We start from the raw sequence: 19,464 nt of genomic DNA on the forward strand, positions 1-19,464 counted from the left end.
AGCAGTCAAGGAATCAAATGATGCATTGCATTGGGCAATTTTGCTGCAAAAGACCTCTTTAAAGCGTTAAAAGCAGAGATATTGCTTTGAGGACTAAGGTGCGCCCCCCGACCCATGCCATGGTCTTTTCAATCACCTCATATGCATGAGAAAGCTGGGCAATGAATAAGGAAGAACGAAGAATTGATGCCTTTGAATTACGATGTTGGTGAAGAATATTGAATATACCATGGACTGCAAGAAGAACGAACAAATTTGTCTTGGAAGAAGTACAGCATGAAGAAGTACAGAATGCTTCTTAGAAGCAAGAATGCCAAGTCTTCATCTCACATACTTTGGACATGCTATCAGGAGGAGCCACTCCCTAGAGAAGGACATCATACTTTGTAAATGAAGGGTCAGCAAAAAAGAGGAAGGCCCTCAACGAGACAGATTGACACAGTAGCTGCAACAATGGGCTCAAACATCTCAATGACTGTGAGAATGGTGCAGGACCAGACAGTATTTTGTTGTGTTGTATATAGGGTCACTATGAGTCAGAACTGACGTGACTCCACCTCACAACAGCAACATAGTGTGAAAGGGGATAGTGGTTCAGTGGTAGAATCCTTGCCTTCCACTCGGAAGACCTGGGTTAGATTCCCAGCCAGTGCATCTCAAGCACAGCCACCACATGTCTGTCAGCAGAGGCTCGCATGTTGCTATGATGCTGAACAGGTTTCAGCAGAGCTTCTGGACTTAGATGAACCAGGAAGAAAGGCCTGGCCATCTACTTCCAAAAATCAGACAATGGAAACCCTATGAATCATAGTGTTTCAATCCTGTTGTGCATGGGGTCACCGTGAGTTGGGGAATGATTCGAAGGCAGCTAACAACAATGACAGCAACAACAACAACAACACCGTCTGAAAAGTCAGAGAGCACTGCCAGGGTTTCCAGGCATCCTGGAGGACGCCAAGGATCAAAGCCAAGACAGTATGTACAATTACACAGGTAGCATTTCAATGGGCTACATAGAACATAAAAGCTGAAGTCCAGAAACAGACAAGGGGCAAAACAAAACAGAACAAATACAAACAATAACAAATAAGAAGCAAAGGGTAGTTGAGTGAGTGGAATCAAACCTGGGGAAATTCTAGAGGTAAAGAGAGTACAGAAGCCTCTTACTTTTTAAAACCCCAACACAGCACAGGCTCAGGTAGGTTAGCATACAAAGTTCATATAAAATGGCTTGAGTAGAGGGAACAGTCTGGCTTCTTTTTACTAGGATTTTGATAACTGGACTCTTGTTTCTTGTGACCACATCCATATTTTGTAATTTGGTGTCCATCTTGATCCCTGATTTCTGCATACCTGATTTGGTAATCTCAGAGTTCTAGTTCTTCTAAACCTGGGGCCCTACCATCCCTTTCCTGTAACTCTTTTTGAACTTTAGTCTCCGTAACTTATTTCCTGATACTCATATCCACCCCACTGCTTTAATTATCCCCAAATTCTTCTATCAGTGACCTCTGGCAGGCTACTGGCAAACCCATCTACAGTCCCTAGCGAGATTTCCCTGTTGCCAATTTTCTGTTTACCTGTAGCCTGTTGTCAGACTCTACCAGATGCTATACACTGATCCAGATGTCCCATCATTGCACAACAAATACTTATTGAATTTAACTTCCTGGAAACTTCCCAGATTGCCTGCCCTGCTCCAGTGGCTCTGGCTCTCCCTGGTCACATTCCAGGGTTGCCAGGTGTCTGATTTTGAAACAAACAGTCTGGCATTTGAGCTTGCTGTCCAATAAAAAATACCAAACACATGACTGTCCCTTTTTTCCAATTAAATAAATCGTATTATTATGTTATAACAGAACTTATATACAGGCAGTCCTCGGGTTCTGAATGTCCGGCTTATAGATAACTAGTACTTGCCGTTTAATGTTATGTAAATTTGCCCTAGTTTTGAAACCATTGAACCAACCCTCACTCGCAGCCAATTCTTCATCACAATCAACCTTCACTTGCACGTGCAGCTTTTAAATCATTGAGAAGACTTTGAGCCTTGTCTTGCACTAAATCAACCAAACTGTACACACTGAAATTGGGTCAATCCCAACTCATGGCGACACTATAGGACAGAGTAGAATGCCCCATAGGGTTCCCAAGGCTGTAAATCTGTCTGGAAGCAGACTGCCACATCTGTCTCCCGAGGAGCAGCTGGTGGGTTTGAGTCGCTGACCTTTCAGTTAGCAACTGAGTGCTTTAACCCCAGTGCCACTAGGGCTCCTTTCTTGCACTACAGTAGGGCTGAATGAAAACCGTATACACCTGTTCCAACTTACCTACAAATTCAACTTGAAGACACAGTTAGGAATGGATCTCTTGTTTGTAACCCAGGGACTGCCTATATACATGTGCAGTGCAATCTAATAAAAACAAGAGATTATTATCAGTGAATTTTCCCTATTTTTTAATTAGGACTTCTGATTTTTATCAGCATATCTAGTAGATTTGTGACTACAATTTAACAACCATATGTAGGCTATTTTTTCTCCAACTACACCTTACAGTAGGAGATAATATAAAACCAAAAAGAAACTTTATGGGGCCAGTTCTACCCTGTCCTATAGGATTGCTAAGAGGAGAGAATATAGAGGAGAAATATTGGTCAGCTCATACCTTAGAAATTAAGTTTAAAGATAGGAACACCATAATTATCAACATAGATATATTGAGCACTTGATTTAGTAAATTCAGCACAACTTTACAGTAAATGCAATGATTGCTAGTATCTCCACTTTCTAAACAGGGAAGAAGACTTTAGCTATGCCTTCCTTAGATGATTCTCTCAATAGATCCCAAACCAAATGAATCCTGTTGCTGTCGAGTCGATTCTGACTCATTGCGACCTTATAGGACAGAGTAGAATTGCCCCCGTAGGGCTTCCAAGGCTGTAATCTTTATGGAAACAGACTGCCACATCTTTCTCCTGTGGAGCAGATGGTGAGTTCAAACCTCCAACCTTTTGGTTAGCAGCTGAGTGCTTTAACCACTGCACCACCAGGACTCCTTTCCTTGATAGGTGGATATATCGAAATAAGAATGAACACGGTTAAAAAGAGGAAATAGGGGACTTCTGCTTCTTGGAAGATGGAGTAAAACCAAAGTCTGTTGCTGTTGAGTCGATTCTGATTCATATCAACCCTGTAGGACAGAGTAGAACTGCACCCTAGGGTTTCTAAGGAGCAGCGGGTGGGTTCAAACTGCCGACCTTTTGGTTAGCAGTTGAGCTCTTAACCACTGCACTGCCAGGGCTCTGGAAGATGAAGTAGATGTACTTTTCTCTATTTCCCCTGCTACGTACAGCCAAAATCCCTGGATATTACATATAAACAAACATAAGATGACTCTGAAAGGCAGCAAAAAGAAGGCAGACCATCTAGGAACTTTGGGACTCAAGAAACAACACAGTGGTGAGTTCCCTGGATTTTGTTTTTGCCTCATATATCCCAGACTTGGAGCTGAAGAAGCTGGCAACCCAGAAATGCCAACAGATGCAAAAAAAAAGAAAACATTAAAGCCTGCTCTATCTTGCCAAAAGACAAAGAAAGCGGCAGCCTATCAAGCTAAAAAACATTTAGACAACGACCATTCTACTCCAGACAAACATCACATAAAACCTATGGCCCCACTCACACCCATGCCAACAAAAACTATGTGGGTAGCCTAGACTTTCCCCCTTACTAGGATGTAATGAGGTATCCCAACATCCCCAATTGGGTGGTGTCAGAAAAGTGCAAAGAGAAAGCCCAGACTTTCATTCCAGCTGGTCAGTAATGAATCTTCTCCCCCACCTTCCTGTGATGTCAATGGAGACCATGTGGGAAGCTGGAAAACCCACTCTGTCTTAGTTTCCTAGTGCTGCTGTAACACAAATACCACAAGTAGGTGGCTTTAAAGAACAAAAGTTTATTTTCTCACAGTTCTGGAGGCTAAAATTCCAAAAAATCAGAGTCTTTACCGTGTCCATTCCACCTTTATAGTTTTGTTGTTGTTAGGTGCTGTAGAGTCAGTACCAACTCATAGCAACCCCATGTACATCAGAACAGAACACTACCTGGTCCTGCACTATCCTCACAATCATTGCCATATTTGAACCCATTGTTGCTGCCACTGTGTCAATCCATCTCGTCGAGGGTCTTCCTCTCTTTTGCTGACCCTCCACTTGACCAATCATGATGACTTTCTCTAGGGACTGATAACTCCTGATAATATGTCTTTGTAGGTAGTTCCAGGCATTTCTGGGCTCCTTGGCTTGTAGACAATCCTCACATGGTATCTGTCTTCCCCTTGTGTGTGCCTCAGTGTCTAATCTGTTCTTTTATAACTCAGAAGTAATTAGATTGAGAACCTTCCCTACTTGGGTGCGATACAATTAACATAACAAAGAAAACCCTATTTCCAAACAGGATTACATCCACAGGTACAAGGGTTAAGTTTCCAACACATATTTTGGGGGAACACAATTCAATCCATAACCCCACCATGCAGTAATGAGGAACCCCCACCTTTGGGTGTCAATGGAGGCCAAGTAGGAAATCTGGGCTTCTACCTCTATCTGGCAGTAAGAAGGCAGCACTCCCCCCTTATCCTGCCAGAGAGATGTCAGAGAAAGCCAGCTAAAGCAGAAGGTTTAAATAAGATCCAGCATCTCATAATATAATACAAAAAGGTACAGGTTTTGATAGAAAAAATCACTCATCATACCAAGACCAGGAAGATCACAAATTGAATGAGAAAAGACAATCAATAGATTCCAACACAAAGATGAACAGAATTATCTGACAAAGATTTCAAAGATACCATAACAAAAATGCTTCAGCAAGCAATTATGAACTCACTTGAAACAAGTGAAAAAGAAATAGAAGACAGAAAGTAGAACCAAATGGAAATCTTAGAACTTAAAAATACAATCATCAAAATAAAAAAACTTAGTGGATGGACTCAACAGCAGAATAGAGAGGGCAGAGGAAAGAGTCAATGAACTAGAAGATACAACAGAAATAATAACCCAATCTAAAGTACAGAGTAAAAAATAATCTGAAAAAAAAGAACAGAGCCAAAGAACTTGTGGAACTATAACAAAAGATTTAACATTCATATACTCAGAGTCCCAGAAGGAGAGGAGAAAGAAGGTGGGGATAAAAAAAGCACTCAAAGAAGTGATGGCTGAAAAATTCCCAAATCTGGCAAGAGAAATAAATATACAGATTCAAGAAGCTGAACAAATCCCCAAAAAAGATAAACTGAAATGAAATCCACACTAAGACACACCATAATTAAACTTCTCAAAACTAAAGACAATGAAAAAATCTTGAATGCAGCCAAAGAAAAACTGCATTATGGCTCCTGGGAAAAACAATTAAAACAGAAGCAAATTTCTTACCAGAAACCATGGAGGCCAGAAGGAAGTGACACAATTATTTTTCAAGCTCTGAGAAAACAAATTGTAAACACAGAATTCTACATTCAGCAAAAGTATCCCACAGAAATAAAGGGGAAATCAAGTCATTTTCAGCTGAGGGAAAATGATGAGAATTTGATGTTAGAAAATGATTCTTAAAAGAATAACACAAGTTCTCTGAACAGAAAGGAAATTATAAAAGAAGGAACCTTGAAATATTAGGAAGTATCAGGAAGGAGAAAAAGAACACAGTAAGCAAAAACATGGGTAAATACAATAGACTTTCCTTCTCTTGAGTTCTGAATTATGTTTGATGGTTGAAACAAAAATAACACTGTCTGATGTCATTCTAAATGTATGTAAAGGAAATATTTAAGACAATTGTATAATAAACAGGACAGAATAAACAGATGTAAAAGGAGGTAGCATTTCTACACTCCACTCAGACTAGTAAAGTAATGACACCTGTAGACTGTGGTTATGTATATGTCGGTGGTGGTGGTACCCTCAAGTCGGTTCCTACTCAGTGACCCTATGTAACACAGAACAAAACACTACTCAGTCCCGTGCCACTCTCACAATCATTGCTGTGTTTGAACCCATTGTTACAGCCACTGTGTCAATTCATCTCATTGAGGGCCTTCCTCCTTTTTGTTCACCCTCTACTTTACCAAGCATGATATCCTTCTCCAGGGACTGGTCCCTCCTGAAAACATGTCCAAAGTCAGTGAGACAAAGTCTCACCATCCTTACTTCTAAGGAGAACTCTGGTTGTACTTCTTCCAAGACAGATTTATTCGTTCTTCTGGCAGTCTGTGTACATTCATTCAGTATTCTTTCCCAACACCAAAGTTCAGAGGCATCGATTCTTCTTTGGAGGTCCTTATTCATTGTCCGGAAACCCTGGTGGCGTAGTGGTTAAGTGCTATGGCTGCTAACCAAGAGGTCGACAGTTCAAATTTGCCAGGTGCTCCTTAGAAACTCTACGGGGCAGTTCTACTCTGTCCTATAGGGTCGCTATGAGTCAGAATCCACTCGACTGCAATGGGTTTGGTTTTTTTGGTTTTATTCATTGTCCAGCTTTCTCATGCATATGAGGTGATTGAAAATACCATGGCTTGGGTCTTTTTTTTTTTTTTTGGGTCAGGCTCACCTTAGTCCTCAAAGTGACATATTTGCTTTTGAACACTTTAAAGATCTTTTGCAGCAGATTTGCCCAATGCAGTAAATACATCCTTGATTTCTTGAATGTTGCTTCCATATGTGTTGATTGTGCAACCGTATGTAATGAAATCCTTGACAACTTCAGTCTTTTTTTCCTTTTATCATGATGTTGCTGATTGGTCCATTTGTGAGAACTTATGTTTTCTTTATGTTGAGGTGTAATCCATACTGAAGGCTGTGGTCTTTGATCTGTGTTTTGAAACATCTCAATTGATATTCTGTGAATTCCTGGAGCCTTGTTTTTTGCCACTGCCTTCAGTGCAGCTTTGTCTTTTTCCTTCAGTACCATCAGTTCTTGATCATGTGCTGTAATGGAATGAATTGTGTCCCCCCAAAATATGTGTCAACTTGGTTAGGCTGTGTGTGGTTTTCCTCCATTTTGTGATTTTCCTATGTGTTATAAATCATAATCTCTGCCTGTGGTTAAAGAAGATTAGGGTGGGATATAACACCCTTGCTCAGGCCACATCCCTGATCCAATGTAAAAGGATTTTCCCTGGGGTGTGGCCTGCACCACCTTGTATCTCTCAAAAGATGAAAGGGAAGCTAGTAGACAGTTGAGCACCTCATACCACCAAGAAAGCAGCACCAGAAGCAGAGCACATCCTTTGGATATGGGGTTCCTTCACCTGAGAAGCTCCTCGACCAGGGGAAGATTGAGGACAAGGACCTTCCTCCAGAGCCAACAGAGAGAGAAAGCCTTCCCTTGGAACTGATACCAGTAATTATCAGTGCATCTTAATTACATGTTTGATCAATTTCAGACTTCAGAAGTTTGTAAAATTCTTTAATTTCTTCATCTGTGGCCTTAGTGGTTGGTGCATAAATTTGGATAATAGTCGTAGTAACTGGACTTCCTTATAGGTGTGTAGATATTATCCTATCACTGACAGTGTTGTACTTCAGGATAGATCTTGAAATGTTCATTTTGAAGATGAATGCAATACCATTCCTTTTTAATTTGTCATTCCCATCATAGTATACCATATGATGTCTGATTCTAACGGGCCAATACCAGTCCATTTCAGCTCACTAATGCCTATTGCCTAGGGTATCGACCTTTATGAATAAAGTAAGACCTAGAACAACCATACACACACACACACACATACATACATGCAAACATACACCTGAAAACACTATAGATACTCTAAATGGAATGTTAATAAATGTACAAGTAACCCATAAGAAGTGAGAAACAGAGAGAACAAACAGAAAACAAATGTTAAATGGCATACTTTAGCTCTAACATATAAACAATTAAGTGTAAAACATCTAAATACACCAATTAAAAGCCAGATTGGCAGAATGGATTTATAAATTGGACCCAACTATATGCTGTCTGAAAGAAATGCACTCCAAATGTGATGACACAGGCAGATCAAAAGTTAAAGGGTGGAAAAATTATCAGACAAATATTAATCAAGAGTTGCTATAATAATAATGGAAAAAGTATACCTCAGAGGAAAGAAAATTATCAGATACCTAGAGTGACCTTATATAATGATATGAATTATGCTGAATGAAAAAAGCTAATACTCAAAGATTACATGCTGTATGGTTCCATTTATATAACATTCTTGAAATGACAAAATTATAGAAATGGAGAACGGCTTTCTAGTTGCTAGCGGTTAAACAGAGAGTGGGGGTGGGAGGGAAGCAAATGCAGCTATAAAAGGACAGCAAGAAGCATCCCCACGAAGAAGGAAATATTTTGTACCCTGACTATCAATATCATTATCCTGGTTGTAATAGTGCACTATAGTTTTGCAGTATGTTACCATTGGGGGAAACTGAGTAAAAGGTGCAAGGCATCTCTATTATTTCTTACAGCTGCATGAGAATGTACAATTGTCTCAATATTAAAAGTTTTACTTAAAAAATGATAGTAAGAAGTTAGAACCCACTGACTAAAATGGAGTCCATGCTTCCATACTGATATAAATAAACAAATCTGAAAAATGAAATAGTACAAAAAAAGCTTACCTCCCAGCCACACTCCCCAGGAACAACCACTTTCGATACTCTTCTCTGGGCTCTTCTGACATTTACGTACGTGTTTCTACGTACAATCTATACATTTATATTGCTATTTCTTTATCAGTTTTATGCATTATCCATTGACTTCCTACTTTGATACATGAGCATTTCTCCCACACCCCCAACATAGTGATGTAACTAATTTTTATTAAATCAATAGTCAATATTTACATTATTAGAGCTATGTAAATATCTTTCATTGTTGAGCCAAGTAGAGTCTATGATTGTGTTTCCGTGCTTGTATGCCCTGTTGTTTTTTCCAGAGTTCCAAGAGTTGTTTTTTCTTCATTTGCTTAGGTTTTATGCATCTATCAAAATACTTTATCAGATCAGTCTAAAGTCTACCAAAATACTTATCTGGTTCCTTAAGTATATCTGGTAATCCAGCAATTCCATTTCATTTATTAAAAAGGTCCTTCTCAGAGCTACCTCTCTCCTTATTTGCCTGCTCTAAAGTGGATTATTTTTTAAAGTGGATTAATTGTGCCCTAGGCCTTCAGCACAGTTGTCATCCTGGGATTTCCCTCCACCTGCAGTGTTAGAACCTTTGTTTCCTAGACCCCATGTCTTTTTCTTAATTTCATTACCTCATTTTTCTGAAGAAAATCTTCTAGTGCCTCAAATGAGAGGGTGGATGGGAGGCAATTTTTTAAAGTTCTTTCATATCTTTGCATGTTGGAAAATGATGTTAGTCTAACCTCACTGGGTATTTAAATTATAGATTCGAAGGTAATGCTGCATTGTCTCCAGGCTTGAAGTATTGATGCTGTAAAGTTCAATGCAGTTCTGATTTCTGTTCTTTGTATGAAAAAGAGGGCACATAGCTACATATGCATACATTATAGAGATTTAAAAAGCATGAAGGAGTAACAGAAACAACTTTGTATGAATAAGTATGAAGGCAGATGAATGGCCTCTTTTATAAAAAAAAATTTTTTATGGTTTTCCTCTTTTATAGAAAACCATAAATTACCAAAATTGACCTAAGAATAAGTAAAGACATTTAAATAAACCAATAACCACTAAATAAATGGAATCATAGTGAAAGGGTTCCCCACCAAATATACCACAGGCTTCAATTTTTCAGGGATAAGTTTTACCATAACTGTTTAAATACAGATGGGAAGCTTCTTGAACTCGTTTTATGAATGTATTATATCCTTGATACCAAAACAATGTAAGAAACTATAAGAAAAACACCTATATATAATTTTGGCATGTCTAAATAATTTTTATTTTATATTTCTGTAGAATATTTTTAAAAATCTCTCGTCAGCAAGTAGGGTTCACTACAAAAATGTAAGGAGGTTTCAATATTTTAAAAACTCAACCGATGTAATCACCACATTAACAGATTAAAGGAGAAAAATAACCATTTCAATAGACATAAAGAAAATTTAATAAGATTCAATACTCATTTATGATTAGAAAAAACAACAACTTTTAGCAATCTAGAAGTAGAAGAGAAACTTCACTGAGCACGATATAGGGTATGTGGTGTCGTGGCTAAGTGCTACAGCTGCTAACCAAAAGGTTGACAGTTTGAATCCACCAAGCAAGCACTCCTTGGAAACTCTGTGGGGCAGTTCTACTCTGTCCTACAAGGTTGTTATGAGTCAGAGTCGACTCGATGGCAATGGTTTTTTTTTGGAATCCAGAACCTACAGAAAACATACTTAATGGTAAAACTTTAGAGGCTATTCCATTAAAACCAGTAACAAGACAAGGACACCTGCTAATATTGCTTCTATTCCACGAGGTGCTAGAAGTCCAGGTGAATGCAATAAGACAGGCAAAGAAGTGCAGTATGAAAATTGGTAAAGGTGATATAAAACTGTTATTATTTGCACATATGATTGGTTACATAGAAAATACGAGAAATCTACAATTAGAAATAGCAACATAATTCAACAAACTGCTGGTTATAAGGTTAACATATTCAAACTAGAAATATACCTTTACATAAGCAATAAAAAATAGAAGTTGTTAGTAAAAAGGTGTGCAGGACCTTTATGGAGAAAATTATAAAGCATTAGTAAAGTACATAAGAGGAGACCTGAATAAATGGAAAATATGTTATGTTCATGGATATGGGAAGGCTTACTATTATAAAGATGTCAATTTTCAGATGGATTAAAGAACTACACGTGAAAAGAAATACTTAAAAATTTTAGTGGGCTATACAAGAGGGTAACTTTATGATATCGAAGTAGGGAAGGATTTCTTAAGCCAAACATACAAGAAAACAGAAACCATAAAGGAATTACTGACACATTTTAATTCGTTCTATTTCAAAGCTATCAAATAACAAAAGACATCAAAATATGAAAAGACAGTTCCACATGGGGAGAAGACATTTGCAATGCACATAACTAACAAAAGATTACATCTGTAAACCAGTAAGTAAAAGAGAATAACAACCCCAAAGAAGGAAGAGAAAGGGCAAGCATACAAACAGGCAGTTCACAGTAATAGAAACTTGAACAGACAATAAACATGCAAACAGATGCTCATCGTCCCCAGTCACCAGGGAAATGCCACTTACAACAATGAGATACCGTTTCACACTGATCGGATTGGCTAAAAACTAAAAAGCTGCAGAGCACCCACGGAAATTTGTGAAACTACTTTGGAAAGTAATGTGATAATGTCTAGTAAAGTTGAAGACTTGCATGAACTCCACTTTCTCATACCATTGAGTTGATACATATTGCCTAAAATTGATGTATCAAGAAATTGAGTTAGATATATACGTTTCCTCTAGTCCAGTGATTCTCAAACTTCCCTATGCATACAGATCACCTGGGGTCTTGTTAAAATGCAGGTGTGAGGTAGGGCCCAAGGTTCTGCAGTTCTAATACATTCCAATGCCTATGCTCCTAGGAAAACTTTGAGTAACAAGGAGATAAAACATAGGTTGAAAGCTCAAATGCCTGAAAGGACCAGGCAAGTAGCAATGATGTGAAGCTGACTAGTTGAGGACTGTGGTAAATTGGAGTCTGCTCACCTTGTATGGAGAGGGCAGCCGCTACTCAGCTCAAGCTGCAGAATGCAAGTTCAGATCTCCCAATTTCTCAAGAGGAGCTGGAAATTCAGGCTTTATGTGAAATCTTCAATTTTTTAAAAAAATAATTTTTATTGTGCTTTAAGTGAAAGTTTACAAATCAAGTCAGTCTGTCACACATAAGCCTATACACACCTTACTACATACTCCCATTTACTCTCCCCCTAATGGGTCCGCCCGCTCCCTCCCTCCAGTCTCTCCTTTCGTGACCGGTTTGCCAGTTTCTAACCCTCTCTACCCTCCCATCTCCCCTCCAGACAGGAGATGCCAACACAGTCGAAATCTTCAATTTTAAAATGTTGGCAACTATTTAGAAGGGAATTAACCTATGTGAGGTAAACAAAATCAGGCAAGATATAACTGGCTGGCCTTCAGTGTGCAACCTCTGATCTAGAGGGAGGTGGTAACCAATAGAAGTCAAACTGTTAAGAGATTGCCTCTGGTATGGGGGCCCAAGGAGGGGAGGGCAGGAGCAGGAGACTGTTGTTTCTCATCATAAGATCTATACCATTTGGTCTGTAACCACGTGTATATTACTTTGATTTTTTAAAAAATGTTTTTACTTAAAAAAAATTATGACCGAGTTTATAGTTGTTTCATATTTGCTTTGCTAGCCATAGCTATGATTTAGTTCAAGTTTAATCAGGAACATAACACCTAATTATAATGTTGATCTTATAGTAACCCATTAACCTACTTTACAATGATCTTTCTATGATGCGATTTCTAGGAATGCTCCATAGTGAAAAATAAAGAAGGCCTGAAGTGAAGGTGTAAAATTAATTAAATTGCATCAATAGCCTTCTCAGGGGTTTTGTAATTAGCTGGTCATGCAAGAAACATAAAGAATCTAGGATTTCAAGGCTGGAAGATCACAGAGATCATCTTGTCCAACATGTCACTGAGTACTTGAACTCAACATTTCCTTAATATACATTGTTTTATGTTCCTAACTTCTTTTTTCACATTGCATAAGGTGTAGAGTAGTACTAGGTCCAGGTTCTAAAATGTTTAGATTAACAATAACGATGCTAACAATAGGAATAAGAATAAAGATGATGTCTAACATTTTTTTGCAAACTTACTATGTGCCAGGCATTGTGCTCAGTACTTCACATATATTGTCTTATTTGATCCTAAGAAAACCAATTGATATCCCCCTGTAAATTACTTATTAATTACAAAGGGAAAATAGTAATTATACAGTGGAGAAATATGATGGCTATCACCTTAGTCGAGTGATCAAAGTTAACACTACTAGTATTGGGACAATTTGACTTCATGTGCCTCCTGATATGATGCACCGAGAAGGGCACAACATCACCTCTGCGGTACTTTTCCAAAAATACATGTCTCAATCTAACTGTAATAAAACATCAGACGAACTCAAATTGAGAGACAGTCTACAAAATAACTGACCTGTACTCTTCAAACATGTCAATGTCATGAAACAAAAATATTAAGAACTGTTACAGATTAAAGTAGGTGTGATGGTTAAGGTTGTATGTCAACTTGGCTGGGCCATGATTCTCAGTGGCTTGGGAGTATAACATAGTTTGGCAGCTATGTAATGAAGTAATCACTTCCGTAATGATATCTGATATATGTAATCACCTCCATGATGAGATCTGTTATAAGCAGCCAACCAGTTGAAAGGGAGTTTTCTTGGGGGTGTGGCCTACATCCAATATAGGTGGAATTTCTGGCAAAGCTTGCTGGCTTTTGCTCTCTCTGGATCCTGTAGCTGTTTCCTGTTCATCTGACCTCCAGTTCTTGAGACTTGAGCTTGCAGCTTACCTGCCGATCTTGAGATTCATCAGCCTCCACAGCCTGTGAGCCAGCAGCCTGCCATGTTACCTGCTGAATTTGGGATTCATTGGCCTCCACAACCTATGAGCCAGGGGCCTGCTCTCTGACCTGCCAATCTTGGGTTTGCCAGCCCCTGCAACTACGTGAGTCAGGAGAAGTCTCCAGCCTGACCTACAGACTGTGGACTTCCCAGCCTCTGCAACCACGTGAGCCATTTCTTTGATATAAATCCCACCCTCTATATATTTATATGCTTCACTCGCTTTGCTTCTCTACAGAACCCAGCCTAAGACAGAGACTAAAGAGACAGGACAACTAAATTTAATGTATGATCTTGCTTTCAATCCTGCATTGAGAAAAAACTGCTTTAAAGGGCAATATTAAGAAAAATGAAAATTTTGACTATGAACTATAGATTAGCTAACAGGATTGTATCAATATGAAAATTTCTGATTTAGATAAATGTACTATGGCTATGTAAGAGAATGTCCTTGTTCTTAAAAAATATGCAGTGAGCTATATAGGGATAAAGGAGCATGAGATCTCCAACTTGCTCTCAGATGGTTCAGAAAAAAATAATGTCCATATATACAAAAATATATACAGATAAAGAATGACAAAGTAATTGGGGTAAAATATGGACAATAGTAAGTTTGAAATTATATCAAAACAACAAAGCTACAAAAATTGAGAAAGCAGCAAGTGGGAGAAGGGAGTAAGATGTATGTAAACCTACATGTGACAGACTGATTGGAATGGTAAATGTTCACTTGAAGCTTAATAAAAATTAAAAAAAAAAAAAAAATTGAGAAAGGTACTATTATTGTGCTACATTGCAGACGAGGAGAGTGACGATTAGAAAGCTAAGAAATTTGCCCTTGGTTATACAGTTAGTAAGTGATGGAGTCTGAATTCAAACCTATGGTTGTCTGATTTCAAAGTCCATGCTCTTAACTATTAGACTACGTTACCTCAAACTAGAGTGATCAGAATGAATCTAAGTCAGTACTGTCTTTAAAAGCAGTTATCTTGGACGGCTACATGATTATTCCATTGATGCTCTTGCCACTTAGAGTTCTCTCTTTGGAAATACCATCTAAGGCCAGATTACCATCCACATACTTAGCGTTCACCTTGAGCTTTTTATTCCTCAAATCTTGGTGTTACTCCCAAAATGACTGCTCTGAAGGAAATGCATGAAGTATGTCATGTCTGTTTTAAAAACTGTCACATGATTTCATAGACACTTCTGTTTAATCTGTTTCAGCCCTTTTAAATGCATCAAGCTCAAGAACTGCTTTAAATACCAATTTGGAATGACAAGACAATTCAATGAGGAAAGAATATTCTTTTAACAAATGGTACTGGGATGACTGGATATCCACATGCAAAAGAATGAAGTTGGACCCCACCTCACACCATATGCAACAATTAAAATGGATAAAAGACCTAAATGCAACAGCTAAGACTATAAAACTCTTAGAAGAAAGCATAGGTATAAATTTGAGTGACCTTGGATTGGACAATGTTTTTTTAGATATAATACCAAAAGCATAAGCAAAGAAAGAATATATATATAAATTTAATTTCATCAAAATTAAAAACTCTTTTGCTTTGAAGGACACCACTGAGAAAATAGACAATCCACAGAATGGGAGAAAATATTTGCAAATCATATACCTGATAAAGGTCTATCGTTGTTGTTAGGTGCCATCAAGTCGATTCCAACTCATAGCGACCCTATGTACAACAGAACTAAACACTGCCCAGTCCTGCACCATCCTCACAATCATTGTTATGGTTAAGCCCATTGTTGCAGCCACTATGTCAGTCCATTTCATTGAGGGTCTTCCTCTTTTTCGCTGACCCTCTACTTTACCAAGCATGATGTCCTTCTCCAGGGTCTGATTCCTCCTGACAACATGTCCAAAGTATGTGAGACATAGCCTTGCCATCCTTGCTTCTAAGGAGCATTCTGGTTGTACTTCTTCCAAGACAGATTTGTTCATTCTTTTGACAGTCCATGGTATATTCAATATTTTTCTCTAACGCCACAATTCAAAGGCCTCAATTCTTCTTTGGTCTTCTTTACTCATCGTCCAGCTTTCACATGCATAGGAGGCAATTGAAAACGCCATGGCTTGCGTAAGGCACACCTTACCTTCAAGGTGACATCTTTACTTTTCAACACTTTAAAGAGGTCTTCTGCAGCAGATTTGCCCAATGTAATGCGTCTTTTGATTTCTTGACTGCTGCTTCCATGGGTGTTGATTGTGGATCCAGGTAAAATGAAATCCTTGACAACTTCAATCTTTTCTCCATTTATCATGACGTTGCTTATTGGTGCAATTGTGAGGATTTTTGTTTTCTTTATGTTGAGGTGTAGATAGAGGTTTAGTAACCAAAATATATGAATACTCTTACAACTCAACAATAAAAAGACAAACTACCCAATTAGAAACTGGATAAAGGATTTGAGTAGCCTTTTCTCCTAAGAAGATATAGAAATGACCAATGAACTCATGAAAGGATGTTCAACATCATTAGTTGTTAGAGAAATGCAAATCAAAATAACAGTGAGCTATCACTTCACATTCACTAAACAAAAACAAAAACAAACCCGTTGCCATTGAGTCGATTCCAATTCATAGCGACCCTATAGAACAGAGTAGAGCTGCCCCATAGAGTTTCCAAGGAGTGCCTGGTAGATCTGAACTCCCGACCTTTTGGTTAGCAGCCTTAGCACTTAACCACTACGCCACCAGGGTTTCCTTAATAAAAAAGACAGTACCAAGTGTTGGTGAGGATGGGGAGAAATTGGAACCCTCATGTATCTCTGGTAGGAATGTAGAATGTGAAGCTGCTGTGGGAAACAGTCTAGCAGTTCCTCAGATGGTTAAGCATAGAGTTACCATAATGACCCAGCAATTCTACTCCCAAGAGGTATGTATATACCCAAGAGAAATGAAAATATATCCACACAAAAACTTGTACACAAGTGTTAATAGCAGCATTACCATAATAGCCAAAAGACGGAAACAACCCAAATGCCCATCAACTGGTGAACAGATAAACAAAATGTAGTATATCCATTCGATGGAAAATTATTCAGCCATAAAAAGGAATAAAGTTCTGATACATGCTACAACATGAACGAACCTTGAAAACATTATGCTAAGTGAAAGAAGCCAGTCACAACAGACCACATATTACATGATTCCATTTATATGAAATGTCCAGAATAGGCAAATCAATGGAGACAGAAAGTAGATTAGTGGTTTCCAGGGGCTGGGGGTAAGGGAGGGAATTGGGCGTGACTGCTAATGTATATGAAGTTTCTTTTTGGGGTGATGAGAATGGTCTAGAATTAGATAGTGGTGATCAGTGCACAACTCTGTGACTACACTAAAAACCACTGAATTGTGTACTTTAAAATGGTGAACTTTATGGTATGTGAATTATATCTCAATAAAGTTATTATTTTCAAAAAGCCAATGTGGGTGCCTATATTCCTACTCAGGAATTGCTCTAGGCTTCTTTCCAATCCACATGCCTCATTCCTCACCTTCCCTGTCTTTGCAACCCTCTTTGATTACATACCTCGGTTCTTACTTTTCAGCTTCCCTCTTGGATTCGAAGAGACCCAGTGTTTGGACTATGTAGTGAATATTTGTGGTTTGGGGTTACCAGGATCCTCTCCCCTTTCTTGAACAGGTTTCTTACAGAGTATCTTACATAGGTATAGACATAGTTATGGACATGGATGTCTATATGGATAGAGACTACAGAGATAGAGACATAGACAGAGACCTGGCTGTGTATGCTTGGTTAATGTACATCTACCACTGGACTACAGACCCACTCTCAATGTGAAGGCCAGACCTTGGACCCACTGCATTGACCAGAGTAAATTTCACCTTCTGTGGCCTTTTGGCAGCCAGCCAGCTGGCTATCATCTAGTGATAACCTCTGCATCTGCTGTGGGCCGAGCCAGCCTTAGCAACACAACTGCTTTACTTTTTGCAAAGCTCTACTCAGGATTTTGCAACTATAGCATCAGGGAAGATGTTTAAGAAGTAGAAGCCATTCTAGATAATTGGCGTATGTCAGTCTTGTTGTGCAATTCCTCTTTCTACAATCTTACATTGGGGGTGCTTGAAAGAGGATTGGGTGAGAATATTGCTTGTGCAAAAATAGTCCTAGGCCCTTTGAGGCAGCAAGAGAAGGTCCAGAGGGCCTCCCCCCACCCCCATCTCCACTGAGGGCACCACATTCACGTAGGCATGCTGCATCTTGTGTTTTAGATAAAAATGTGTTCCGATAAAAAGCAAAAACAAGTTTTCCATTTCTAACAGCACTAGGTCAATGCCAAGACTTGCGTTGCTCCATTGTGTGGTTACACTTTCTTATCAGAGTAAAACACAGGGGCCTCATTGAGCTCTCTCTGTCAGTGATAACTAGAGAAAGAGTTTGATCCTTCCTTAATTTATTCTTTCTTTTTTGGTCAAAAGGTCAACAAAATAGGTTTACTCAGAGAGAAAGGATATTATGTAAATCATTTGCCCATTCCTAGATTATGTTGCAAATATATAGCACAGGGGAAAGCTTAAAGAAAGGATTCCAATTTGCAGTGGGACAGGACACTTTCTGGATTTAGGAACAGGACAGTGTGTATAGTTCTTATCTAGAATGCATGAATAATGAATTGGGCTGCTTAACGGAATGGTTCCCCAGGCCAGATCTGGATCGCCAACTAGCAAAGATTCAGAAATCAGTCAGACCTAAATGCAATACCGTATTCAACTGAATGGACTCTCTTCCTTGATTGACAATGATAATGTGTAACAGAACTAAGTAGAGTCTCTGAGTCATTGGTATGTACATCAATTCCTCCACAATGGATCAAAAAGAGAGCGGTTAAGAAGAAACTTTGACAGTGTATCTCTAGGATAGCCAGGTAAGTGTCTGCTCAGACTGGCACCCAGAATCACCTGGTCAGGCTCATCTTGACGATGCTTTCTTTCTCTGATTTTACAGGCTCAACCAGAGCTTTCTCATCTATGATTTGTTTTACAGAGGCTGAACTTGAAGCATCAAAAGGTAACAAGAATACTAAAGCCTTTACCTGATCATTAACTGATGTCTCTATATGCCTTAAGAGTCCCTGGGTGGCCCAAATGATTAAGCACTCAACTACTAACCAAAAGGTTGGTGCTTTAAACCCACTTAAAGGTGCCTCGGAAGAAAGATCTGGTGATCTTCTGAAAGGTCACAGCTTTGAAAACCCTGTGGGGCACAGTTCTACCCTGCAACACATGGGGTCTCCATGAGTCGGAATTGACTCAATGGCGACTGGTTTGATTTTGGTTTTCTATACCTCTTAGGTGCAAATGGGACTATTTATCCAAATCTCTCTGTTGTGTGTGTGTGTGTTTTGTTTTTCCCAGTGCTGTCCTCTACTTTCAAAGAAGACAATGCTGATAGTAAAAGGTGATAAGGATTGAAAATCTTGCCACCCATCAATATTTTGAGGGCATCCAAGGTCCTCAGTAGTTCCACTGTACTGGGAGTGTAGAAGGTTATGAATGGCCTAGCATTACATTGAAGAGCCAGCTGCCAATGAGAACAGGTGTCTGACACTCTCACCCTGTTAATGGCCTCCTCAACCTGCTCTGCATTCCTGACACTCTCACCCTGTTAATGGCCTCCCCAACCTGCTCTGCATTCCTATTCTTCACTTGTTTCAGGCATCTTTATTTGGGGCCTAATCTCAATTTCAGTCCTCAGATCTGCTGCTTGATATTTTTCCTCTGGAAAGAACTCTTTTGCCAGTCATGACTACAGCTCACGTTTGTAACTTGGGTTACTTCTGCTC

General features: G+C 38.9%; 1 protein-coding gene across 5 annotated transcripts in view; it reads left to right on the top strand.

The window, feature by feature from the left end:
• The window catches only part of LOC111751848 (uncharacterized), a 72,687-nt gene that overhangs the window by 46,798 nt on the left and 6,425 nt on the right, over positions 1–19,464 (top strand). For 2 of the 5 annotated variants that reach the window (XM_064278672.1, XM_064278671.1), the window contains one exon: positions 18,627–18,689. The gene's annotated coding sequence lies outside the window, so the exon portion shown is untranslated. The other 3 variants (XR_010319832.1, XR_010319834.1, XR_010319835.1) reach the window with 3 other exon arrangements.

The sequence above is a fragment of the Loxodonta africana genome, chromosome X (genome assembly GCF_030014295.1).
Source record: "Loxodonta africana isolate mLoxAfr1 chromosome X, mLoxAfr1.hap2, whole genome shotgun sequence".
Lineage (NCBI taxonomy): Eukaryota > Metazoa > Chordata > Mammalia > Proboscidea > Elephantidae > Loxodonta > Loxodonta africana.